Source organism: Ranitomeya variabilis, chromosome 2, assembly GCF_051348905.1.
Source record: "Ranitomeya variabilis isolate aRanVar5 chromosome 2, aRanVar5.hap1, whole genome shotgun sequence".
Classification (NCBI taxonomy): domain Eukaryota; kingdom Metazoa; phylum Chordata; class Amphibia; order Anura; family Dendrobatidae; genus Ranitomeya; species Ranitomeya variabilis.
In genome coordinates, this window is record NC_135233.1 from 802856530 (window position 1) to 802881430 (window position 24901).

Sequence of the window (24901 nt, forward strand, 5' to 3'; positions counted from 1 at the left end):
AATACACATGAGTTAGTGTGTACATAAGGCCTTAGTCTTTTAGTCTTTTAAAAAAAAAAATGTATTAAAAAAATTAATAACCGGCAATCCATTGCTTTATATGAGTTCCTTTTTATAATTTTGTGTGACCTTTTTTCTTATGCAACATTTGGAAGTCCGTGACACTGACTATCCCAGTGAATGTGGACATTGAGTAAAATTGTTAGCCTTATCTTGGGTTGCGTTGCACCACCGCTATGAACTGTTGATCTGCCCCATATTGGTAATGGCACAAAAGCATTCATAACTGTGATGGATGGATAGGTCATATGATGAGCCATTTTGACTTCTATTGGCGTCCATCAAGTAGGGTGTCCAATATTTTACTGAATGAAAAAGAATTCTGGCATCTCCACGGGAACCTCCATCGCTGATGTAAATGGAGCGTTAGACATTTATTGCTGTATGGCTGATATGTCATAGCAAAAGAAAAGTCCAGCTCACCATAGTCGTTATCCCAGGAAGCTCGGAGCACGGAAACGCTGTGTCAGGGCGTGAGGAGGCCAGAAATGAAGAAAGAATTCCAGCTCAACGAGGCGGTAAAAAGTAAACACTTGGTACTTTATTCACTTCATGTCAGAACACAAACATGATATGGAGAGGCGGCTGGTGGAGGAAAGGGTGCACCCTTTCCTCCACCAGCCGCCTCTCCATATCATGTTTGTGCCTTCATATTTTGAATAAAGGACATCACTAAAACAGCAACATTGGGGTGAGTGCCACTTCTATCTCTTCATTTGTTTGGATTCGTATCTTCACTGCTGTTGAGCACCACCCGTACGTTGCTTAGTATTGCGTGCCAAAAAGGTTCCTGATAGAATCCTATGCTTCTACGTTCTATTGTTTGCTTGGAAGTCCAGACTTCAACGCCTCAACGTTGTATTAATTGTCTATAGCCACCACCTAGTGCCATTCTAACTCTACATTTTTGCTCTGCTATATCTTTGTTTTCGAACGCCCAAAGTGTAGTCTGCAAAGGAAATGGTTCTAATATATTTATAGGATATCTCCCTAAAGAGAGCCCCATTTGGTACTGGAAAACTATATATAATTGTTGGAGCAGAATTTCCGTGATCCTTGAGGAAAAGGCTAAAGCATTTTTTACATTGCACTTCTGTGATTTGTATAAAATTTATATTGTGAACTTTTTTCTTTTCTTTCAACCCAAGTTATGGATTCTAAAAGATGACTGACAATGGGGTAAAAATACTGATGCCACCCTGACTATTCCTTAGCTAAAGCTGGATCTCTGAAGTACAGCGTCTCCATTCTTGCTCTTTCACTACTGGAAAAGTATAGACCAACATGAAGTTTCAGTTCCATAAGGTTCCTTTTGTCATGTATAGTGTTACATTCCAGTCCTATGTTAAGCTGCTTCTGTATCATATGCCATACATCAAAGATTCTTCTCATGTGAAGTAATGTATGTAATGTGTAAGCATCTGGGTGCGGTAATTGTGCATGCATTGTCCTCCACACTAATAAGCTGCCTGCAGAATGCTGTACACTTTTCCACTGTTGGGGAGTGTGCATCACTACGTATTTGTACATATCGGAGAAACTCATGCAGAAACGTTCAAACTGATGCCGAGTTTCAAATCCAATCGTATAGCTTCAATACTATAAGGTTGTATCTTTTAGGCAGATTCCACCAGAAAAAGTGCCGCTACAAAAAAAATAAAAATAAAATCATAGCAATATTAAAAAAAAGACACTGCTGTTGATGAGTTTGTGCTTTTGTTGCTATTTTTAACCATTTCTGGGTTCGTAAACCATAAAGTAGTTAAAATTGGCATGTTCATTCATAATGCTGAGTGAATCTGTAAATTACCCTAAAGCACCACTCCAGCTTTCTTTTTGTTTTTGGTTTCAGCACTTTAATTTCCCTGACCCCGGTAATATACTCACTCACCCTCTGCCGTCTTCACCACTTTTCCGGCACCGCTCTAGTCCCATGGCCCCACTCTGCTCTGTCCTCAGCAATTTGTGACTTGCCAAATTGCTCCAGTGTTTGCTGGGTGAGCCGGAGGTCACGTCTCAATATATCGGAGGAGCGTCAGAAAGAGATGAAGATGGCGCCTGGCAAGTATAAGATTCGAGTCAGGGAACTTGCATTAGTGGCATCACTCCGACACTGAAATAATATATTAAACCTGCTAGAGTGGCGCTCTAACACCTTGGTTTATGTAAATTATACGAAGTCATATAGTAATTATTATTTCCTTTTGGTTTTTAGGGAGAATGTTTTTTTGGTGAAGAAAGAAAAGGCAGGATGTTGTCAAGATGTGCTCCTGAAATGTACGGAAGTGTCTGCTGTGGATAGCAAATCCATTCAGGCATTTGTAGGAAAGACGAGGCAAATCCACCCTAATCAAGTGGATATTGCTGCTTAAAGGGAAGGTGCCACCAGTTTTCTTGTAGTTTCTTTTTTTGTGAAATTAAGCTTAAAATAGTAAATAAAATGTATTAATGCAATGTTTGCACTGTTTGCAAACATTTCTATATGAAAAATATTATATACTAGCTGTACTACCCGGCTTCGCCCGGGTTAATGACTGCTGTTAGCAAAATAGAATGTGTTAACAAAAATTTATTCTGCACACAAAAACCACAAAACAAATAGATAGAAATGTAATTATTAAAAGGCAAAAACTAAGCAAATAGAAGCATTTCACAACATATATTAGCTTTGTTATACTGAGAATGTCTTTGTTGCCTATATTAACCAATCAGAGCTCAGGTTAATTAACTGTAGCAAAATAGAAGCTGAGCTGTGATTGGTTGCTATTGGCAGCCTGATAAATCCCCAGCCAACAGGAAGCCCTCCCCCCTGGCAGTATATATTAGCTCACACATACACATAATAGACAGGTCATGTGACTGACAGCTGCCGTATTTCCTATATGGTACATTTGTTGCTCTTGTAGTTTGCTTATTAATCAGATTTTTATTTTTGAAGGACAATACCAGACTTGTGTGTGTTTTAGGGCGAGTTTTATGTGTCAAGTTGTGTGTGTTGAGTTGCGTGTGGCGACATGCATGTAGCGACTTTTGTGAGATGAGTTTTGTGTGGCGACATGCGTGTAGCAACATTTTGTGTGTTGAGTTGCATGTGACAGGTTAGTGTAGCAAGTTGTGTGCAGCAAGATTTGTGCATGGCGAGTTTTGCGCGTGGCGAGTTTTATGTGTGGTGCATTTTGAGTATGTGCAAGTTTTGTGTGAGGCAACTTTTGCATGTGGTGCAACTTTTGTACATGTGGCAATTTTTCTGTGTGTGCAAGTTTTGCATGAGGTGAGTTTTCCATGAGGTGAGTTTTGCACGTGTGGCGAGTTTTGCGTGAGCCTAGTTTTGCATATGGCGAGTTTTGCATGTAGCGAGTTTTGAGTGGTGACTTTTGTGTTTCGACTTTTATGTGGCGAGGTTGGTGTGTGTGTGTGGTGAAATGTGTGCTGAGGGTGGTATATGTGTTCAAGCACGTGGTAGTGTGTGGCGCATTTTGTGTTTGTGTTCATATCCCCGTGTGTGGTGAGTATCCCATGTCGGGGCCCCACCTTAGCAACTGTACGGTATATACTCTTTGTCGCCATCGCTCTCATTCTTTAAGTCCTCATTGTTCACATCTGGCAGCTGTCAATTTTCCTCCAACACTTTTCCCTTCACTTTTTCCCCATTATGTAGATAGGAGCAAAATTGTTTGGTGAATTGGAACGCGCGGGGTTAAAATTTCACCTCACAACATAGCCTATGACGCTCTCGGGGTCCAGACGTGTGACTGTGCAAAATTTTGTGGCTGTAGCTGCGACGGTACAGATGCCAATCCCGGACATACACACATACATACATACACACATTCAGCTTTATATATTAGATATACCTGTATGTAATCTCCTGTATATAGTATATACCTGTGTGTCATCTCACCTATATATAGTATATATCTGTGTGTCATCTCCTGTATATAGTATATACCTGTATGTCATCTCCTCCTATACATAGCATATACCTGTGTCATCTCCTCCTGTATATACTATATACCTGTAGGTAATCTGCTCCTGTATATAGTATATACCTGTGTGTCATCTCCTCCTGTATATAGTATATACCTGTATGTCATCTCCTCCTGTATGTAGTATGTACCTGTATGTCATCTCCTCCTCTATATAGTATATACCTGTGTGTCATCTCTCCTGTATATAGTATATATCTGTGTGTCATCTCCTCCTGTATATAGTATATACCTGTGTGTCATCTCCCCTGTAAATAGTATATACCTGTGTGTCATCTCCTGTATATAGTATATAGCTGTATGCCATCTCCTCCTGTATTGGCCCTCGTTCACACGTTATTTGGTCAGTATTTTTACCTCAGTATTTGTAAGCTAAAATGGCAGCCTGATAAATCCCCAGCCAACAGTAAGCCCACCCCCTGGCGGTATATATTAGCTCACACATACACATAATAGACTGGTCATGTGACTGACAGCTGCCGGATTCCTATATGGTACATTTGTTGCTCTTGTAGTTTGTCTGCTTATTAATCAGATTTTTATTTTTGAAGGATACCAGACTTGTGTGTGTTTTAGGGCGAGTTTCGTGTGTCAAGTTGTGTGTGTTGAGTTGCGTGTGGCGACATGCATGTAGGGACTTTTGTGAGATGAGTTTTGTGTGGCGACATGCGTGTAGCAACTTTTTGTGTGTCGAGTTGCATGTGACAGGTTAGTGTAGCAAGTTGTGTGCAGCAAGTTTTGCGCATGGCGAGTTTTGCGCGTGGCGAGTTTTATGTGTGGTGCCTTTTGAGTATGTGCAAGTTTTGTGTGAGGCAACTTTTGCATGTGTTGCAACTTTTGTGCATGTGGCAATTTTTCTGCGTGTGGCAATTTTTCTGCGTGTGCAAGTTTTGCGTGTGGCGAGTTTTGCACGTGTGGCGAGTTTTGCATGTGGAGAGTTTTGCGCGTGGCGAGTTTTGAGCGGCGACTTTTGTGTTTCTACTTTTATGTGGCGAGGTTGGTGTATGTGTGGTGAAATGTGCACTGAGGGTGGTATATGTGTTCGAGCACGTGGTAGTGTGTGGCGCATTTTGTGTGTGTGTTCATATCCCCGTGGTGGTGTGATTATCCCATGTTGGGGCCCCACCTTAGCAACTGTACAGTATATACTCTTTGGTGCCATCGCTGTCATTCTTTAAGTCCCCCTTGTTCACATCTGGCAGCTGTTAATTTGCCTCCAACACTTTTCCTTTCATTTTTTCCCCATTATGTAGATAGGGGCAAAATTGGTGACTTGGAAAGCGCGGGGTTAAAATTTCACCTCACAATATAGCTTTGACGCTCTCAGGGTCCAGACGTGTGACTGTGCAAAATTTTGTGCCTGTAGCTGCGACGCCTCCAACACTTTTCCTTTCACTTTTTCCCCATTATGTAGATAGGGGCAAAATTGTTTGGTGAATTGGAAAGCGCGGGGTTAAAATTTCACCTCACAACATAGCCTATGACGCTCTCGGGGTCCAGACGTGTGACTGTGCAAAATTTTGTGGCTGTAGCTGCTACGGTTCAGATGCCAATCCCGGACATACATACATACATACATACATACATACACACACACACACACACACATTCAGCTTTATATATTAGATTTTCTTACAAATATATATATTGACCACTAGGGGGAGCATTTTCCGTTTTAGACCTCAAGCAGCTATAGTGAGACTTACCAGCTTTACTGTTAGCTGGAAAATCTGGGCAGTAACTGCTGACATAAGCATTTCCCTCCCCTTTTGGGTGGTCTAATATCCCTGGGGCAGAATGAAGAGCAGCATCACAGGGCAGAGCCATTTTGTGTGTGACTGCCCTGTGATCTGCTATCACCAGCAGTTTATAGTTTATGTGGTGTGTATGGAGCAGCATTGTCTGTGCAGAGCTGTCTGTGACTCATCCCTCAGTAATAAGAAGGAGCTCCAGGTCTGCAGTGAATGGCCAGGCATTGTGGAGGGAGGGGAGAGATACATTGTATGGCAGACAGAGGTGTCAGGTGTCACCTCTCTGCAAGCTGTGAATGCAGCTTAATGGAGTGAATGGAGCTCCTGTGATAGAGAGTAAGTGGAGCTGGGCAGATAGCACTGGGCTATAATAAAATGGCTGCTAGTCACACCTACAGCAGTGAGTTGTGCAGCCCACAGAGGCGTGCCCAGCTCACTGCTAACGCCTCTCCAATGTTAAAGATAGGGTCAGCGCCGGTCTATTATCTCCTATGTCCATGGGGTGCTGTAAAATGACACTGTTAGTGCCCTGCTACTGCTGCAAAACCAAGATGTCAGCCCCCAGTTCCTTCTTTAAACACATATAACACACAAAATCTGTTTCACATGCATTTAAAACTTGGTTATAGCAGCATGTTATGCTACATTACAGTGATTTATTAATAATCTACAAACGCGGTACCTTACCTTTAAAGGGAACCTGTCACCACGTTTTTGGAAGATGGGATAAAAATAGCGTTAAATAGGGGCAGAGGTGGGCGTTACATTAGTGTGTTTGTTATGCGTTTATTACCCACCTAAGTTGCCGAAATACCTTTGCAAAGTCTCCGTTTTCGCCTGTTAATCAGGCTGGTCTGGTCAAAAGGGCGTGTTGTCTTCCCCCAGATTTTGCGTAGTTTTCCGTTGGTGGCGTAGTGGTGTGCGCATGCCCAAGGTCCCGAATCCTCTGCCAGGGGATTTAAAAGAGCGCGCTGTTCGTTATTTCATTGGTGATCGGTGGGCGCGGCCATCTTCCTTTGGCCGCGCGTGCGCAGAAGCGGCGCTCTGCTGGCCGCGGCTTCAGGAAAATGGCCGCGGGATGCCGCGCGTGCGCAGATGGATATCGCGGCGGCCATTTTCCTGAAGCCGCGGCCAGCAGAGCGCCGCTTCTGCACACGCGCGGCCAAAGGAAGATGGCCGCGCCCACCGATCACCAATGAAATAACGAACAGCGCGCTCTTTTAAATCCCCTGGCAGAGGATTCGGGACCTTGGGCATGAGCACACCACTACACCACCAACGGAAAACTACGCAAAATCTGGGGGAAGACAACACGCCCTTTTGACCAGACCAGCCTGATTGACAGGCGAAAACGGAGACTTTGCAAAGGTATTTCGGCAACTTAGGTGGGTAATAAACGCATAACAAACACACTAATGTAACGCCCACCTCTGCCCCTATTTAACGCTATTTTTATCCCATCTTCCAAAAACGTGGTGACAGGTTCCCTTTAATGCCAAAAACATTTTGGTTATTCAAGTGTGTTTTCGCAGTAACCTCACCGATAGAATGTTCCTATGGCAATGTTTCGCAGAGTTGACAACCTGAGTTAAGTTTTTTGTTTTTTTTCCTTGACAGTTTATTAAAAAAAAAATAATAATTTATGGTCACATTGAAAAACCATGTCATTAGGATGTTACATGTCTGCAGCCCCTAACTCTTTATATGAAGACATCAGCTGCCTTCACTGTAAAATGTTGATAATAGGTTTCTTCAGTTTGAAAAATATCGGAGGCCTTAAATATTTTACAGCCAGGGCATAGAAGTTCTCTATTTTTATGAACGGTCCTGGAATTTCTGGACACTTGGCAACCCTGCTCAGTTGGTTTCTGTTCTTCTGGCTCCAGTGGCCTCTCAATGCCTTACTGCTGCTTTGGTGTCCATTAACCTTGGGCTCTGCAGAGTACAGTTCTCAGAATTGCTGTAGGTCACAGCAGTCAGATATGCAGCTAACAGGAAGTTATCACCTACACAATGGATCTGGTCTTCCCAAATCTAAAAATAAATTGCAATGTACTGAAAAGATCAATATTTTCTCAGGATCAGAAATTGACCTGCAGTACCAGTCAACCAGAATTTTTATGTAGAAAGCTGAAAGTTCTGTGTTGGCTTTTTAATTCTTTCTGTTCACTGTTTTGTTAGACTACCTTTTGAAACTAAAACTCCAGTTTTAAGGGTGTGTTGGTTGTTCCATAGCAAACTTGCAAAAGAAGCCATTTTGTATATTGGTATGTCCCACCCAACCTGTGGCTCTCCAGCTGCTGCACAACTGAATTTTCCATTGAGCTCAGACAGCTGAAAACTATCAGAACTTGATGAGAGTTGTAGTTTTTCAACAGCTGGAGAGCCATACATTGGGGGGTACACTTGCGTAAACACATTTGGCCCTTCATTTAATTGTTGTGATTGTTAAATTCTGTTATTTGATAGTTTATCTTTATTTGCTTATGTTGTCATCTTACATTCTGCAGGCAAATGTGGCATCCAGCAGCTGATGTGCTTCCTTCTGAGTGACCGATAATGTAAACATCCTACACTCTCAGCTGTGGAGTACAGAGAGCTGGGAGAAGGCTGTTTACGCTGTCTGCCTTGGATATCAGCCGCGTACAAGCCAGAGAGCAGAGAGCGCCTAGACCTCTCCACATGTTCTGCAGTCATCAATTGTAGAGTGGATTTTTTTTTCAGTCCTGTTAATAAAGCGTTTTTCTAATAGCACCTATGTTGTTGTGTAGTTTTTTTTTTTTATTTTTTTATTTTTTTAATATGTGTACACTGAAGACAATGGTGGAATCTGGTTACTATGGTCAGTACATAAAAATGCTTAAAATTTTTCCATTTTACACCAGTCTTGGACAGTCTACTGGCCACTTAAAAGGAACCTGTCAGCAGAATTTGCTGCTATAAGATGAGGCCACTGCCTTTCAGGGCTTATCTACAGCATTCTATGATGCAAGTGAAGAAAAATAAGTTTTATTACTCACCTGGGGGGGCGGTCCGGTCCGATGGGTGTCACAGGTTTGGGTCCGGCACCTCCTATCTTCTTGTGACGCCACCCTCCTGATTCTCCATCGCTCCCAGGCATTGGCGTCCTGCGCTGGCGTACTTCTCTGCCCTCTTGAGGGCAGAGTAAAGTACTGCAGTGCACTGGCGCCGGGAAAGGTCAGAGAGGCCCAGCACCAGCGCACTGCAGTACTTTACTCTGCCCTCAACAGGAGCGCCAATGCCGGGGAGCGAGGAAGAAGCAGAAGGGCATCGTCACAAGAAGATGACCGCCCACGTCCCACAGGTGAGTATAATAAAACGTATTTTTCTTCACTTGCAGGTCAGACCCGGGGCTTATCTACAGCATTATAGAATGCACTGAAAGGCAGTGGCCGCATCCTATAGCAGCAAAATCTGGTGACAGGTTCCCTTTAAAAAAAAAAAAAATGCAGGGGCCATGACTAAGCGCACTTGACAAACACCTCAGAATGTACCCTAATGAGGTGGAGTAAATTATGACAAATGTACGCCAGTCCACAACTTTCTTGCTGCGGCGCATAGCATGTAAAAGATGCAAAAAATTAATTAAAAGGCACACGCTGCTGAACAAACTTGGCACGTTTCACAATTAGAGGTTATCTGACCCTGAAAGCCCCCGCCAATTTTTTTAAGCTGTATTGTAATAATATAGAACCGCACTATGCATTCTGTTTTTTTTGTTTGTTTTGTTTTATTTCTACCTTCTATTCCTCCTAAATGTAACTTCATCCCCTGCACCTAGTTTGTTTACATGCTTTTCTCCAGACAAGGCAGATTACTGTTTTGTTTTTTTTCCCCCTAAGCTCACTGCCAGAACTAGTAGTGTCCAGCACTGGCCTCAATGTCCAGCACACACTCATTGGCTGTTAGTGATCTGCCCCCCAGCACTGACCTCTGTTACTTCAATGCTGGAATGAATGATGGAGCTTTGAACTTGTGCCTTCCTCTGTTGAAAGCAGCACTGATCACAACACCTGACACCACATCCACAATGGTAATAGAGCGGTCACATGGTTCCTACATTACCTCCTGATAGAGATACTTATACTGTGTAATGAAAACTATATATAGCACCTAATGTGAGTGGGTATATACGTTGTGTGTGTGTTTAAATTTTATATATATTTCTCCCAGAAAATTACTGCAATCACACATAATTTTTATTTTTTTTTTACGTTTATTTCCTTTTGTGTATACACAAAAAAAACAAAGGCTAGAGTTGAACGAATTTGTTCGGATTTGGTCGCCGAATCTGAATTTGCTATATTCGTGCCATATTGGTACCCTATTCATGCCAAATGTATGTTTGATGATCATTTCCGAACATATTTGGTAAATTCTACTCCAATTGACTCTGACGTTCGGCTGTGTTCCACGACTATTGCAAAAACAATATTCGATGCCAATCTTATTCGGAACCAAATCCGAACAAATTCGCTCAACTCTAATAAAGGCATATTGGGCAAAAATGGGCCACACAATTTTTCGCACCTTTCCAAAATTGTGAGTAACCAACTTTGTTTCAAGCATGTAATGCTTGTTCAAACTTGCCTGTGGCAAGTAACAGATGTGGGCATTATGAACATTACATCTGAAACCAGAAAAAAGGGAGAAATTGATTCAATCTTTGCATTGTGTGTGTGTGTGTGTGTGTGTGTGTGTGCCAAGATACGCATGGGGAACAGAAAGAGACGAGAACTGTCTGAGGAATTGAGAACCAAAATTGTGGAAAAAATTAGGGGGCAGCACGGTGGCTCAGTGGTTAGCACTGCAGCAATGCAGTACTGGAGTCCTGGGTTCGAATCCCACCAAGGACAACATCTGCAAGGAGTTTGTATGTTCTCATCATGTTTGCGTGGGTTTCCTCCGGGACTCGGGTTTCCTCCCACATTCCAAAGACATACTGATGGGTCTCACAATCTAAATTCTCTATCGAGGACAGCGATGATAATGTGTGCAAACCTAAAGCACTGTGGAATATGTTGGCGCTATATAAATTTATTTTTATAATTTTAATCTCAAGGTCCAGAGATCTTGATGTTCCTTTGTCAACAGTGCACAACATAATCAAGAAGTTTGCAACTAATGGCACTGTAGCTAATCTCTGTGGATGGCAGAGAAAAATTGATGAAAGGATGTAATTCGGGATAGTCTGAATCAGCATTTCATACTTCAACATTTTCGGGCCGCTTGACTCTTCCCAGGTTCCACCCCTCAAATCTTCCACAGTCCCACTGCCCACTCTTGGGGGAAAAACTCCGCTTCTGCATCACGTCCTCACTAATCACACATTGAAAATTCCCATCGAGCACCATATCATATACATAGCCATCAGCTTTTGTATTGGCCGAAATATTTTTTCAGCCTGTCACCACAACAATGTAGACTCTTTCTGGCAGGGCTCTACTCAAACCTTTTAAAAAGTTCTCAAAATATTGTATACTCTTTTTAGGTATATCATTTTTTTTAATTTATTTTTTTTTTTAATGCTCAATAATACCACATACAAGAGACAAATACTGTCCCACCATGGCCAAACCAAATATAACCACCACATACTGACTGGAAAAAATACCACATACAAGAAAGAAAGACCGACCACATATTACCACCACTTAATGACCGTATACTACAATACTGATCATTAAAAAAACAAAACCCAATACTATTGCCATAAGTGCCATTATACATAGGTGCTCTATACATAGTATAAAGTGTACAGGTAATACAGTGATCAACGGTGACTATACGTAGGACCTCTGCATATACACTGTGTTCCAAATTATTATGCAAATTGGATTTAAGTGTAATAAAGATTTAATTGTTTTGTTTTTCAAATAAACTCGTGGATGGTATTGTGTCTCAGGGCTCAATGAATCACTGAAATCAATCTTAAACACATGGGATAATTAGTTTTCCAGGTGATTCTAATTAAAGGAAAGCTACTTAAAAATGATGTTCCACATTATTAAGCAGGTCTCAGTTTTCAAGTAACATGGTTAAGAAAAAGGATCTCTCTGCTGCTGAAAAGCATCAAATTGTGCAATGCCTTGGTGAAGGGATGAAAACATTAGAAATTTCCTGAAAACTTAAGCGTGATCATCATACTGTTAAGAGATTTGTGGCTGTATCTGAGCACAGATGTGTTTGTGCTGATAAAGGCATAATGAAGAAGATTTCTGCCAGGCAAGTTCATCGGATTAAGAGAGCAGCTGCTAAAAAACCATTACAAAGCAGCAAACAGATATTTGAAGCTGCTGGTACCTCTGGAGTCCCTCGAACCTCAAGGTGTAGGCTCCTTCAAAGGCTTGCTGTGGTGCATAAACCTACTATTTGGCCACCCTTAAACAGTGTTCACAAGCAGAAATGGTTGCATTGGGCCCACACATACATGAAGACTAATTTCCAAACATTCTTGTTTACTGATAAGTGTTGAGCAAACCTGGATGGTCCAAATGGATGGAATAGTGGATGGTTGGTGTATGGCCACCATGTCCCAACAAGGCTGCAACAACAGCAAGGAGGTGGAGGAGTCATGTTTTGGGCCGGAATCATGGAGAAACAGCTGGTAGGGCCCTTTAAGGTTCCTGAAGGTGTGAAAATGACCTCTGCAAAGTGTTGTGAATTAGACTTTTTTGGCTCCCTCTTGTGGTCACTAGTGATATGACTCTGGGATTGTCTTTCCTCAGTTTGGCACTCACCTGGGTCGTTAGTCGAGGGGTGTTGCTATATGAACTTCCTGAATGCTCAGTCTGGTGCCTGGCATCGTTGTAATCAGATCTTTCTGTTTGCTCCAGTCTGCTGGTCCGGGTTCTTGCAAAATTAAGCTAAGTCCTGCTTCCTTGTCTTTTGGTTATTTGCATTGCTCTTATTTTTTGTCCAGCTTGTACTAAATGTGATTCCTGATTTTGCTGGAAGCTCTAGGGGGCTGGTATTCTCCCCCCGGGCCGTTAGACGGTTCGGGGGTTCTTGAATATCCAGCGTGGATATTTTTGATAGGGTTTTTGCTGACCGTATAAGTCATCTTACTATATTCTGCTATTAGTCAGTGGGCCTCTCTTTGCTAAATACCTAGTTCATTCTTACGTTTGTCTTTTCTTCTTACCTCACCGTTATTATTTGTTGGGGGCTTGTATCCAACTTTTGGGGTCTTTTCTCTGGAGGCAAGAAAGGTCTATCTTTTCCCTTCTAGGGTTAGTTAGTTCTCCGGCTGGCGCGAGACGTCTAGAACCAACGTAGGCACGTTCCCCGGCTGCTGCTATTTGTGGTGCTAGGATTAGATATACGGTCAGCCCAGTTACCACTGCCCTATGAGCTGGTTTTTTGTGTTTGCAGACTTGGTATTTATTTCTGAGACCCCCTGCCATTGGGGTCATAACAGCAAAGTATATAGAGTTTCTGACTGACAACTTTCCTCCATGGTATAAAAAGCAGAAATGTGCCTTCAGGAGCAAAATCATCTTCATGCATGACAATGCACCATCTCATGCTGCAAAGAATACCTCTGAGTCATTATGCTATGGGCATAAAAGGAGATAAACTCATGGTGTGGCCACCATCTTCCCCTGACCTCAACCCTATAGAGAACCTTTGGAGTATCATTAACCCCTTTCTGTCATTAGACGTACTATTCCGTCCATGTGGGGTGGGCCCTACTTCCCAAGGACGGAATAGTACGTCCAGCACGATGGGCCGCGCTCACGGGGGGAGCGCGGCCGATCGCGGCCGGGTGTCAGCTGACTATCGCAGCTGACATCCAGCACTATGTGCCAGGAGCGGTCACGGACCGCTCCCGGCACATTAACCCCCGGCACACCGCGATCAAACATGATCGCGATGTGCCGGCGGTGCAGGGAAGCATCGCGCAGGGAGGGGGCTCCCTGCGGGCTTCCCTGAGCCCCCCGCAGCAACGCGATGTGATCGCGTTGCTGCGAGGGTCTTACCTCCCTCCCTGCCTGCTCCAGACCCAGATCCAAGATGGCCGCGGATCTGGGTCCTGCAGGGAGGGAGGTGGCTTCACAGAAGCCTGCTCAGAGCAGGCACTGTGAAGCAGCCTGCACTTCTCTCAGATCGGTGATCTGTCAGAGTGCTATGCAAACTGGCAGATCACCGATCTGTATTGTCCCCCCCTGGGGCAAAGTAAAAAAGTAAAAAAAAAAATTTCCAAATGTGTAAAAAAAATAAAAAAAAATATTCCAAAATAATGAAAAAAAATATATATATATTCCCATAAATACATTTCTTTATCTAAATAATAAAAAAACCAATAAAAGTACACATATTTAGTATCGCCGCGTCCGTAACGACCCGACCTATAAAACTGGCCCACTAGTTAACCCCTTCAGTAAACACCGTAAGAAAAAAAAAAAAAAAACGAGGCAAAAAACAACGCTTTATTATCATACCGCCGAACAAAAAGTGGAATAACACGCGATCAAAAAGACAGATATAAATAACCATGGTACCGCTGAAAGCATCATCTTGTCCCGCAAATAACGAGCCACCATACAGCATGATCAGCAAAAAAAATAAAAAAGTTATAGTCCTGAGAATAAAGCGATGCAAAAATAATTATTTTTTCCATAAAATAGTTTTTATCGTATAAAAGCGCCAAAACATTAAAAAATAATATAAATGAGGTATCGCTGTAATCGTACTGACCCGAAGAATAAAACTGCTTTATCAATTTTACCAAACGCGGAACGGTATAAACGCCTCCCCCAAAAGAAATTCATGAATAGCTGGTTTTTGGTCATTCTGCCTCACAAAAATCGGAATAAAAAGCGATCAAAAAATGTGACGTGCCCAAAAATGTTACCAATAAAAACGTCAACTCGTCCCGCAAAAAACAAGACCTCACATGACTGTGGACCAAAATATGGAAAATTTATAGCTCTTAAAATGTGGTAACGCAAAAAATATTTTTTGCAATAAAAAGCGTCTTTCAGTGTGTGACGGCTGGCAATCATAAAAATCCGCTAAAAAACTCGCTATAAAAGTAAATCAAACCCCCCTTCATCACCCCCTTAGTTAGGGAAAAATAAAAAAAATGTATTTATTTCCATTTTCCCATTAGGGCTAGGGTTAGGGCAAGGGTTGGGGCTAGGGTTAAGGCTACAGTTAGGGTTGGGGCTAAAGTTAGGGTTAGGGTTGGGGCTAAAGTTACGGTTAGGGTTTAGATTACATTTTCGGTTGGGAATAGGGTTGGTATTAGGGTTAGGGGTGTGTCAAAGTTAGAGGTGTGGTTAGGGTTACTGTTGGGATTAGGGTTAGGGGTGTGTTTGGATTAGGGTTTCAGTTATAATTGGGGGTTTTCCACTGTTTAGGCACATCAGGGGCTCTCCAAACGAGACATGGCGTCCGATCTCAATTCCAGCCAATTCTGCGTTGAAAAAGTAAAACAGTGCTCCTTCCCTTCCGAGCTCGCCCGTGTGCCCAAACGGGTTTACCCCAACATATGGGGTATCAGCGTACTCAGGACAAATAGGACAACAACCTTTGGGGTCCAATTTCTCCTGTTACCCCTGGAAAAATACAAAACGGGGCTAAAAAATAATTTTTGTGGGGGAAAAAAAAAAGATTTTTTATTTTCACGGCTCTGCGTTATAAACTGTAGTGAAACACTTGGGGGTTCAAAGTTCTTACAACACATCTAGATAAGTTCCTTGGGGGGTCTAGTTTCCAAAATGGGGTCACTTGTGCGGGGCTTCTACTGTTTAGGTACATTAGGGGCTCTGCAAACGCAATGTGACGCCTGCAGACCATTCCATCTAAGTCTGCATTCCAAATGGCGCTCCTTCCCTTCCGAGCCCTTCCATGCGTCCAAACGGTGGTTCCCCCCCACATATGGGGTATCAACGCACTCAGGACAAATTGGACAACAACTTTTGGGGTCCAATTTCTCCTGTTACCCTCGGGAAAATACAAAACTGGGGGCTAAAAATTAATTTTTGTGGGAAAAAATTTTTGTTTTATTTTTACGGCTCTGCATTATAAACTTCTGTGAAGCCCTTGGTGGGTCAAAGCGCTCACCACATATCTAGATAAGTTCCTTAGGGGGTCTACTTTCCAAAATGGTGTCACTTGTGGGGGGTTTCTACTGTTTAGGTACATTAGGGGCTCTGCAAACGCAATGTGACACCTGCAGACCATTCCATCTAAGTCTGCATTCCAAATGACGCTCCTTCCTTTCCGAGCCCTCCCATGCGCCCAAACAGTGGTTCTCCCCACATATGGTGTATCATCGCACTCAGGACAACTTGGACAACAAATTTTGGGGTCCAATTTCTCCTGCTACCCTCGGGAAAATACAAAACTGGGGGCTAAAAAAATAATTTTTGTGGGAAAAAATTTTTGTTTTATTTTTACGGCTCTGCATTATAAACTTCTGTGAAGCCCTTGGTGGGTCAAAGCGCTCAAAACACATATAGATAAGTTCCTTAGGGGGTCTACTTTCCAAAATGGTGTCACTTGTGGGGGGTTTCAATGTTTAGGCACATCAGTGGCTCTCCAAACGCAACATGGCGTCCCATCTCAATTCCTGTCAATTTTGCATTGAAAAGTCAAACGGCGCTCCTTCCCTGCCGAGGTCTCCCATGCGCCCAAACAGTGGTTTACCCCCACATATGGGGTATCAGCGTACTCAGGACAAATTGTACAACAACTTTTGGGGTCCAATTTCTTCTCTTACCCTTGGGAAAATAAAAAATTGGGGGTGAAAAGATAATTTTTGTGAAAAAATATGATTTTTTATTTTTACGGTTCTGCATTATAAACTTCTGTGAAGCACTTGGTGGGTCAAAGTGCTCACCACACCTCTAGATAAGTTCCTTAGGGGGTCTACTTTCCAAAATGGTGTCACTTGTGGGGGGGGTTCAATGTTTAGGCACATCAGGGGCTCCCCAAACGCAACATGGCGTCCCATCTCAATTCCAGTCAATTTTGCATTGAAAAGTCAAATGGCGCTCCTTCGCTTCCGAGCTCTGTCATGCGCCCAAACAGTGGTTTACCCCCACATATGGGGTATCGGCGTACTCAAGACAAATTGTACAACAACTTTTGGGGTCCATTTTCTCCTGTTACCCTTGGTAAAATAAAACAAATTGGAGCTGAAGTAAATTTTTTGTGAAAAAAAGTTAAATGTTCATTTTTATTTAAACATTCCAAAAATTCCTGTGAAGCACCAGAAGGGTTAATAAACTTCTTGAATATGGTTTTGAGCACCTTGAGGGGTGCAGTTTTTAGAATGGTGTCACACTTGGGTATTTTCTATCATATAGACCCCTCAAAATGACTTCAAATGAGATGTGGTCCCTAAAAAAAAAATGGTGTTGTAAAAATGAGAAATTGCTGGTCAACTTTTAACCCTTATAACTCCCTAACAAAAAAAAATTTTGGTTCCAAAATTGTGCTGATGTAAAGTAGACATGTGGGAAATGTTACTTATTAAGTATTTTGTGTGACATATCTCTGTGATTTAATTGCATAAAAATTCAAAGTTGGAAAATTGCGAAATTTTCAAAATTTTCGCCAAATTTCCTTTTTTTTCACAAATAAACGCAGGTACTATCACAGAATTTTTACCACTATCATGAAGTACAATATGTCACGAGAAAACAATGTCAGAATCACCAGGATCCGTTGAAGCGTTCCAGAGTTATAACCTCATAAAGGGACAGTGGTCAGAATTGTAAAAATTGGCCCGGTCCATAACGTGCAAACCACCCTTGGGGGGTGAAGGGGTTAAGCAAAAGATCTATGAGGGTGGGAGGCAGTTCACATCAAAACAGTAGCTCTGGGAGGCTATTCTGACTTCATGCAAAGAAATACAAGCAGAAACTCAATGGATGCAGGAATTGTGAAGGTGATATCAAAGAAGGGTTCCTATGGTAACATGTAACTTGGCCTGTTAGGATGTTTTGGAGTTAAATAGCTTTTTGTTCAGTGAATGTGACCTAATGCTGCAAATTCAACAAATGAGCATTTTCAGTTCTTTAAAACATCAAATGTTTAGAAATTCTACTGTGCCTAATAATTTGGAACAGTGCGTTTTAAGTTTTTATTCATTTTAGAGATTATACTGTTATCATTGGGAGGTTTATTCAATAAAATTCGATGTATACTCTAACGGGTGATTACTTTTATTAGACTGACTGTCATTTGCACCAACCCTTTAGGAAAATCAGAGAAAAATGTCATTTGCATAATAATTTGGAACATAGTGTAGTGTCAGTGTTAAGGTAATACAGGCATCACCGATGACATAGTTACTCTATATAGTATACAGTGTATATTGTAAATGTACAAGTAACACACTGACTCTCCGGTGACCTCTCTATTTGAATTCCTTCATGTTTGCTTTTCTTCTTCATCCAGCACAGACTGCCATCACTTCTGGCAGCCAGGACTTTTCTCTGCAGAAAATAAGTTATCTAGAGCACCGCTTACAGAGCACATTCCCCAATTTATACACTACGTCAGATAAAGAAAAAGAGTGACAGAGTGCCACCCTGCACAGTAAGAAGACCTCCCCGCCCAATTCATCATTTGCTCTCCCCTCACCCTCAACTCAGCATGTGCTGTCCCCCACCCATAGGCCGGGGTCACACTAGACCGTAATACGGACGAGTGCTATGCGATAAAAAATCGCATAGCACTCGGCACAATGTTAATCTATGGTGCAGCTCCCATCATCCGATATTTTCTCCACCGTATTTCGGATCCGAGGGAACTCGCAGCCTGCTGCGATTGTCAGCGTATCTCGGCCGAGACTCGCCAATGCAAGTCTATGGGTGCGAGAAAAAATCGGATTACACACGGACCATGCGTGTGCATTGCGAGAAATACGCAGCGGTGTTCTATAGAAAAGCCGGTAATTCAATTGCCGGCTTTGCATTTCTCCTGCACAAACCCGACAGGATATGAGACATGGTTTACATACAGTAAACCATCTCATATCCCCATTTTTTTTGCATATTCCACACTACTAATGTTAGTAGTGTGTGTATGCAAAATTTCAGCGCTGTAGCTGCTGAAATAAAGGGTTAAATGGCGGAAAAAATTGGCGTGGGCTCCCGCGCAATTTTCTCCGCCAGAATGGTAAAGCCAGTGACTGAGGGCAGATATTAATAGCCAGGAGAGGGTCCATGGTTATTGGCCCCCCCGTGGCTAAAAACATCTGCCCCCAGCCACCCCAGAAAAGGCACATCTGGAAGATGCGCCTATTCTGGCACTTGGCCACTCTCTTCCCACTCCCTGTAGCGGTGGGCTATGGGGTAATGAAGGGTTAATGCCACCTTGCTATTGGAAGGTGACATTAAGCCAGATTAATAATGGAGAGGCGTCAATTATGACACCTATCCATTATTAATCCTATTGTTGGAAAGGGTTAAAAAACACACACACACATGATTTAAAAGTAGTTTAATGAAATAAACACAGCGGTTGTTGTAATAATTTATTGTTCTCGCAATCCAACAGGACCACCCTCGCTTGGAAAAATAATAAACGCACAAGATACATACCTTCTGGTGAACCGTCTCGTCCCACGAAGTAATCCATCTGAAGGGGTTAACTAATATTACAAGCAGGAGCCCTGCAAATGCAGCTGTGCTCCGTGCCTGTAATCCCCGGCGAATGAATGAAATGTAGGTCATTGACCTACATTTCCTTCAGTCGCGGTGAGGCGCCCCCTGGTGGATGTCCTCATATGACCTGGAGCGTGGGAAAAAGTTCCCAGGCTGCAGTTCATGAGAACATCCAGCAGAGGGCGCCTCACCGCGACTGAAGGAAATGTAGGTCAATGACCTACATTTCATTCATTCGCCGGGGATTACAGGCACGGAGCACCGCTGCATTTGCAGGGCTCCTGCTTGTAATATTAGTTAACCCCTTCAGATGGATTACTTCGTGGGACGAGACGGTTCACCAGAAGGTATGTATCTTGTGCGTTTATTATTTTTCCAAGCGAGGGTGGTCCTGATGGATTGCGAGAACAATAAATTATTACAACAACCGCTGTGTTTATTTCATTAAACTACTTTTAAATCATGTGTGTGTGTGTTTTTTAACCCTTTCCAACAATTGGATTAATAATGGATAGGTGTCATAATTGACGCCTCTCCATTATTAATCTGGCTTAATGTCACCTTCCAATAGCAAGGTGGCATTAACCCTTCATTACCCCATAGCCCACCGCTACAGGGAGTGGGAAGAGAGTGGCCAAGTGCCAGAATAGGCGCATCTTCCAGATGTGCCTTTTCTGGGGTGGCTGGGGGCAGATGTTTTTAGCCACGGGGGGGCCAATAACCATGGACCCTCTCCTGGCTATTAATATCTGCCCTCAGTCACTGGCTTTACCATTCTGGCGGAGAAAATTGCGCGGGAGCCCACGCCAATTTTTTCCGCCATTTAACCCTTTATTTCAGCAGCTACAGCGCTGAAATTTTGCATACACACACTACTAACATTAGTAGTGTGGAATATGCAAAAAAAATGGGGATATGAGATGGTTTACTGTATGTAAACCATGTCTCATATCCTGTCGGGTTTGTGCAGGAGAAATGAAAAGCCGGCAATTGAATTACCGGCTGTTCACAGATATCGCACTGAATGAAATATAAATACAGAATATATATATATGTGTCTCAATGAGATATATATATATATATATACTGTATATATGTTTTCCCGAACATTTGAGCACATAAATCCATTAGATGTTGGTTTTGCAAGCTTGCGAGAAAATCTCGGCATACGGATGCCATACGGATGTCACATGGATGTCACACGGATCATTTGATGCGAGGAAATCGCATCCTCGCACTGCACACGGATCACTGTTTTTGAAACATTTGTGCGATTCTCGGCCGTGAAAAACGGACCGTTTTTTTATACGTTAAGTGTGTCCCCGGCCTTAGTCTCAAATCATCACCATATGATCTCCCCACTGCACCCTCAATATAGCATCATTTATCATCCTCCATCCAGCATCATTTGCTCCCCATACCCATTGAATTAATTTTATAAAAAAAAAAAAAGTTTCTCATTTACCTCTCATACGATCTGCAGCTCCACATCCGGTTTCCAGCACGTGTCTGTGTCGGCACTTGCGCGATGACATCGTCGTGTAGGCACTGTCGCCTGACCCCAGGACGTCACAAAAGAGGTGGAGGGAGCTCCCTTGGTGCTGCGTGGCTGTTCTGTGTTGATGACCGTGAAGCTCCCTGATGAGATGTGTGCCATAACCCACCCCTGCCCCTGGGGCCCGGTGAGCAGAATCAAAAAGGGGGCTTAAATGACAGGTCACTGAATGTTCAATGACCTGCCGCCTATTTTAAATACTGTGCTTGCGCAGTTAATATTGTGGTCTTTGTGGGGAAAACAAATTTACAGCAAAATGTCATCGGAAGCTGCGCATGCGCAGTATTTAAAATAGGCAGGACACTGAACTTTCAGTGACCTATCATTTAAACCCATATGGATAAATATGTGAACAGAGCACCAAAAAAAGACCCGTCCACAGGCGCTCCCTGGAGCTCTATAATCTCATTAACTGAAAAGTGCAAATACATATTAAGCAACCACAAGACGGATTTAATCAACCTAGGTATCATTTTAATCAGTGTAACAGCACCAACCTGGCAGTGTCTATGATTTAGTTAGCAAGATCCCGCTGACCAGGGTCGGAATGGCCCCCCGGAGGATTATCCGGTGGGCCCAGGCACTGGCGCCTGCTTTCATAGAGAAGTATGTCAGTGATCATGCATATACCACTCTCCTGGTTGTTTAACTCTGAGAGTAGCAGTGACAAAAAGAGACCAAGATGGAACAGTGCCCTGTTGTATGCAAATGATAAGCCGCAGTCTGCAGCAGGTGAAGTCTCACCCTTGGAGGAGCTGCAAGCAGTACACATGGCTCCTCCCAGCGTGTACTTTACTAGTACCCTTCCAGCACATCACCGCTGACACACTCGCCTGCTGCAGGCTCATCATTTGTATATCACAGAGCACTGTTCCCTCCTGATGACTTCATGTCACTGCTCTTCCCTGGGTTGAACCAGCAGGGAGAGCAGTACTGCTGTTGATGAGGCTAACACTGATTGGACGCACAGCAGCCATTCAAGTTTAATTCTATTTGTCTTCTACTCTGCTGTACAGTACAGCTCAAGTAAAGAGCCATGCTGTGATTTATAAAGAGTGTGCGCCCCTCCACCACACCATCACAGGCACAGTGTAAGCTGAAGAGGGAGATGAACGGTTCCCTGGTGGAGCAGCACAAAAGTGAATCTGATCTATGCACCTGACTACCTCAACATCACATAAAACTTATTGAGGGCCCCATGCCAAACCCAACTGCATCCTCTTTTCCTGTATCCCACCTGACTGCGCCCCCGTTTCCCTGTATAACCCCTGACTGAGTCCCTCTCCCTGTATCACCCATGAATATACACCCTCTCCCTGTATCACCCCTGACTGTGCCCCCTCTCCCTGTATCACCTCTGACTAAATGAGCCCCTTCTCCCTGTATCACCCCTGACTGTGCCCCCTCCCCCTGTATTACCGTATTACTCCTGACTGAATGAACTCCTCACCCATGTATTACTCCTGACTGACACCCATCTCCCTGTATCACCCCTGACTGACTGTGCCCCCTCAACCTTTATCACCCCTGACTGCGCCCCTCTCCCTGTATCATTCCTGACTGAGCCCCCTCTCCCTATATCGCCCCTGACTGCATCCCCTCTCCCTGTATCACTGCTGACTGCCCCCTCTCCCTGTATCACCTCTGACTGACTGTGCCCCCTCAACCTGTATCACCCCTGACTGCGCTCCCTCTCCCTGTATCACACCTGACTGTGCCCCCTCTCCCTGTATCATTCCAGACTGAGCCCCCTCTCCCTGTTTCGCTCCTGATTGCATCCCCTCTCCATGTATCACTGCTGGCTGTGCCCCCCTCTCCCTGTATCACCTCTGACTGACTGTGCCCCCTCAACCTGTATCACCCCTGACTGCGCTCCCTTTCCCTGTATCACCCCTGACTGCGCCCCTTCTCCTTGTATCATTCCTGACTGAGCCCCCTCTCCCTGTATCACCCCTGACTGCAACCCCTCTCCCTGTATCACCGCTGACTGTGCCCCCTCTCCCTGTCTCACTTCCGACTGAATGAGCCCCCTCTCCCTGTATCACCGCTGACTGTGCCCCCTCTCCCTGTATCACCTCCGACTGAATGAGCCCCCTCTCCCTGTATCACCTCTGACTGAGCCCCCTCTCCCTTTATCACTCCTGACTGACACCCCTCCCCGTGTTACCCCTAACTGATGCCTTCCCCCTGTATTACCCCTGACTGACTGTGCCCCCTCCCCCTGTATCACCAATGACTGAATGAGCCCCCTCTCCCTGTATCACCCAACTGATCTGTATCACCCCTGGCTGACTGACGCACCTCTCACTGTATCACCCCTGACTGAGCCCTTCTCACTGTATCACCCCTGGCTGACTGCACCCCCTCTCCCTGTATAACCCCTGACTGAGACACTCCCTGTATGACGACTGACTGATCCCCTCACCCTGTATCACCCCTGACTGAGCCCCCTCTCCCTGTATCACCCCCAACTGATCCTTTCCCCCTTTATTACCCCTGACTGAATGAACTCTCCATGTATTACCTCTGACTGACACCCCTCTCCCTCTATCACCCCGACTGACTGTGCCCCCTCAACCTGTATCCCCTCTGACTGAATGAGCCCCTTCTCCCTGTATCACCCCTGACTGTGCCCCTCTCCCTGTATCATCAATGACTGAATGAGCCCCCTCTCCCTGTATCACCCAACTGATCTGCATCACCTCTGGCTGACTGACACACCTTTCCCTGTATTACCCGTGACAGAATGAACCTCTCTCTCTGTATCACATCTGACTGAGCCCCTTCTCGTATCACCGCTGACTGCACTCCCTCTCCCTGTATCACCCGTGGCAGCCTCCTCTCACTGTATAACCCCTGACTGCGCCCCCTTCCCTGTATTACCCATGACTGAATGAACCCCTCCCCATTTATCACCCTCAACTGATCCCTTCCACCTGTATTAACCCTGACTGACTGCGCCCCCTCTCTCTATCACCCGACTGCACCCCCTCTCCCTGTGTCATCCCTGGCTGCATCCCCTCTCCCTGTATCACCCCTAACTGCACCCCTCTCCCTGTATCACCCCCGACTGATCCCTTCCCCTTTATTACCCCTGACTGAATGAACCCCTCTCCCATGTATTACCCCTGACAGAGCCCCCTCCCCCTGTATCACGACTGACTGCGCCCCCTCTCCCTGTATCACCCCTGACTGAGCCCCCTCTCCCTGTATCACCCCTGACTGAGCCCCTTCTCCCTGTATCACCCCTGACTGACACCCCTCCCCCTGTATTACGCCTGACTGACCGAGACCCCTTCCCCTGTATCACGAATGACTGAGCCCCCTCTTCCTGTATCGCCTCTGAATGAGCCCCCTTCTCCCTTTATCACCCCCGATTGATCCCTTCCCCATTTATTACCCCTGACAGAATTAACTCCTCCCCATGTATTACCCCTGACTGAATGAACCCCTCCCCCATGTATTACCCCTTACTGAATGAACCCCTCCCCATGTATTACCCCTGACTGAGAACCCTCCCCTTGTATGACAACTGACTGAACCCCCTCTCCATGTATCACCCTTGACTGCATCCCCTCTTCCTGTATCACCCCAGACTGTGCCCCCTCTCCCTGTATCACACCTGACTGACACTCCTCCCCCTGTATTACCCCTGACTGAGACCCTCTCCCTGAATCATACCCAACTGATTACTTCCCCCTGTATTACCCCTGACTGAATGAACCCCTCCCCTTGTATTACCCCTGACTGCACACCCTCTCCCTGTATCATGAAAGACTGACTGACCCCCTTCTTCCTGTATCACTCCTAAATGCACCCCCTCTCCTTCTATCACCCATGACTGAATGAGCCACCTCTCCTTCTATCACCCAACTGATCTATATCACCTCTGGCTGACTGACA

General features: G+C 44.3%; 2 long non-coding RNA genes across 3 annotated transcripts in view; one reads left to right on the top strand and one right to left on the bottom strand.

Moving 5' to 3' along the window:
- The window catches only part of LOC143807885 (uncharacterized), a 55790-nt gene extending 47239 nt beyond the window's left edge, over positions 1 to 8551 (top strand). The window contains exons 2-3 of the long non-coding RNA XR_013221825.1: positions 2276 to 2439; positions 8308 to 8551. This is a non-coding gene — a long non-coding RNA (uncharacterized LOC143807885). The remainder of the gene's footprint in view (positions 1 to 2275; positions 2440 to 8307) is intronic.
- LOC143807886 (uncharacterized) overlaps positions 1 to 24901 on the bottom strand; it is a 61396-nt gene that overhangs the window by 7820 nt on the left and 28675 nt on the right. For both annotated transcript variants that reach the window (XR_013221827.1, XR_013221826.1), the window contains exon 2: positions 1952 to 2118. This is a non-coding gene — a long non-coding RNA (uncharacterized LOC143807886). The remainder of the gene's footprint in view (positions 1 to 1951; positions 2119 to 24901) is intronic.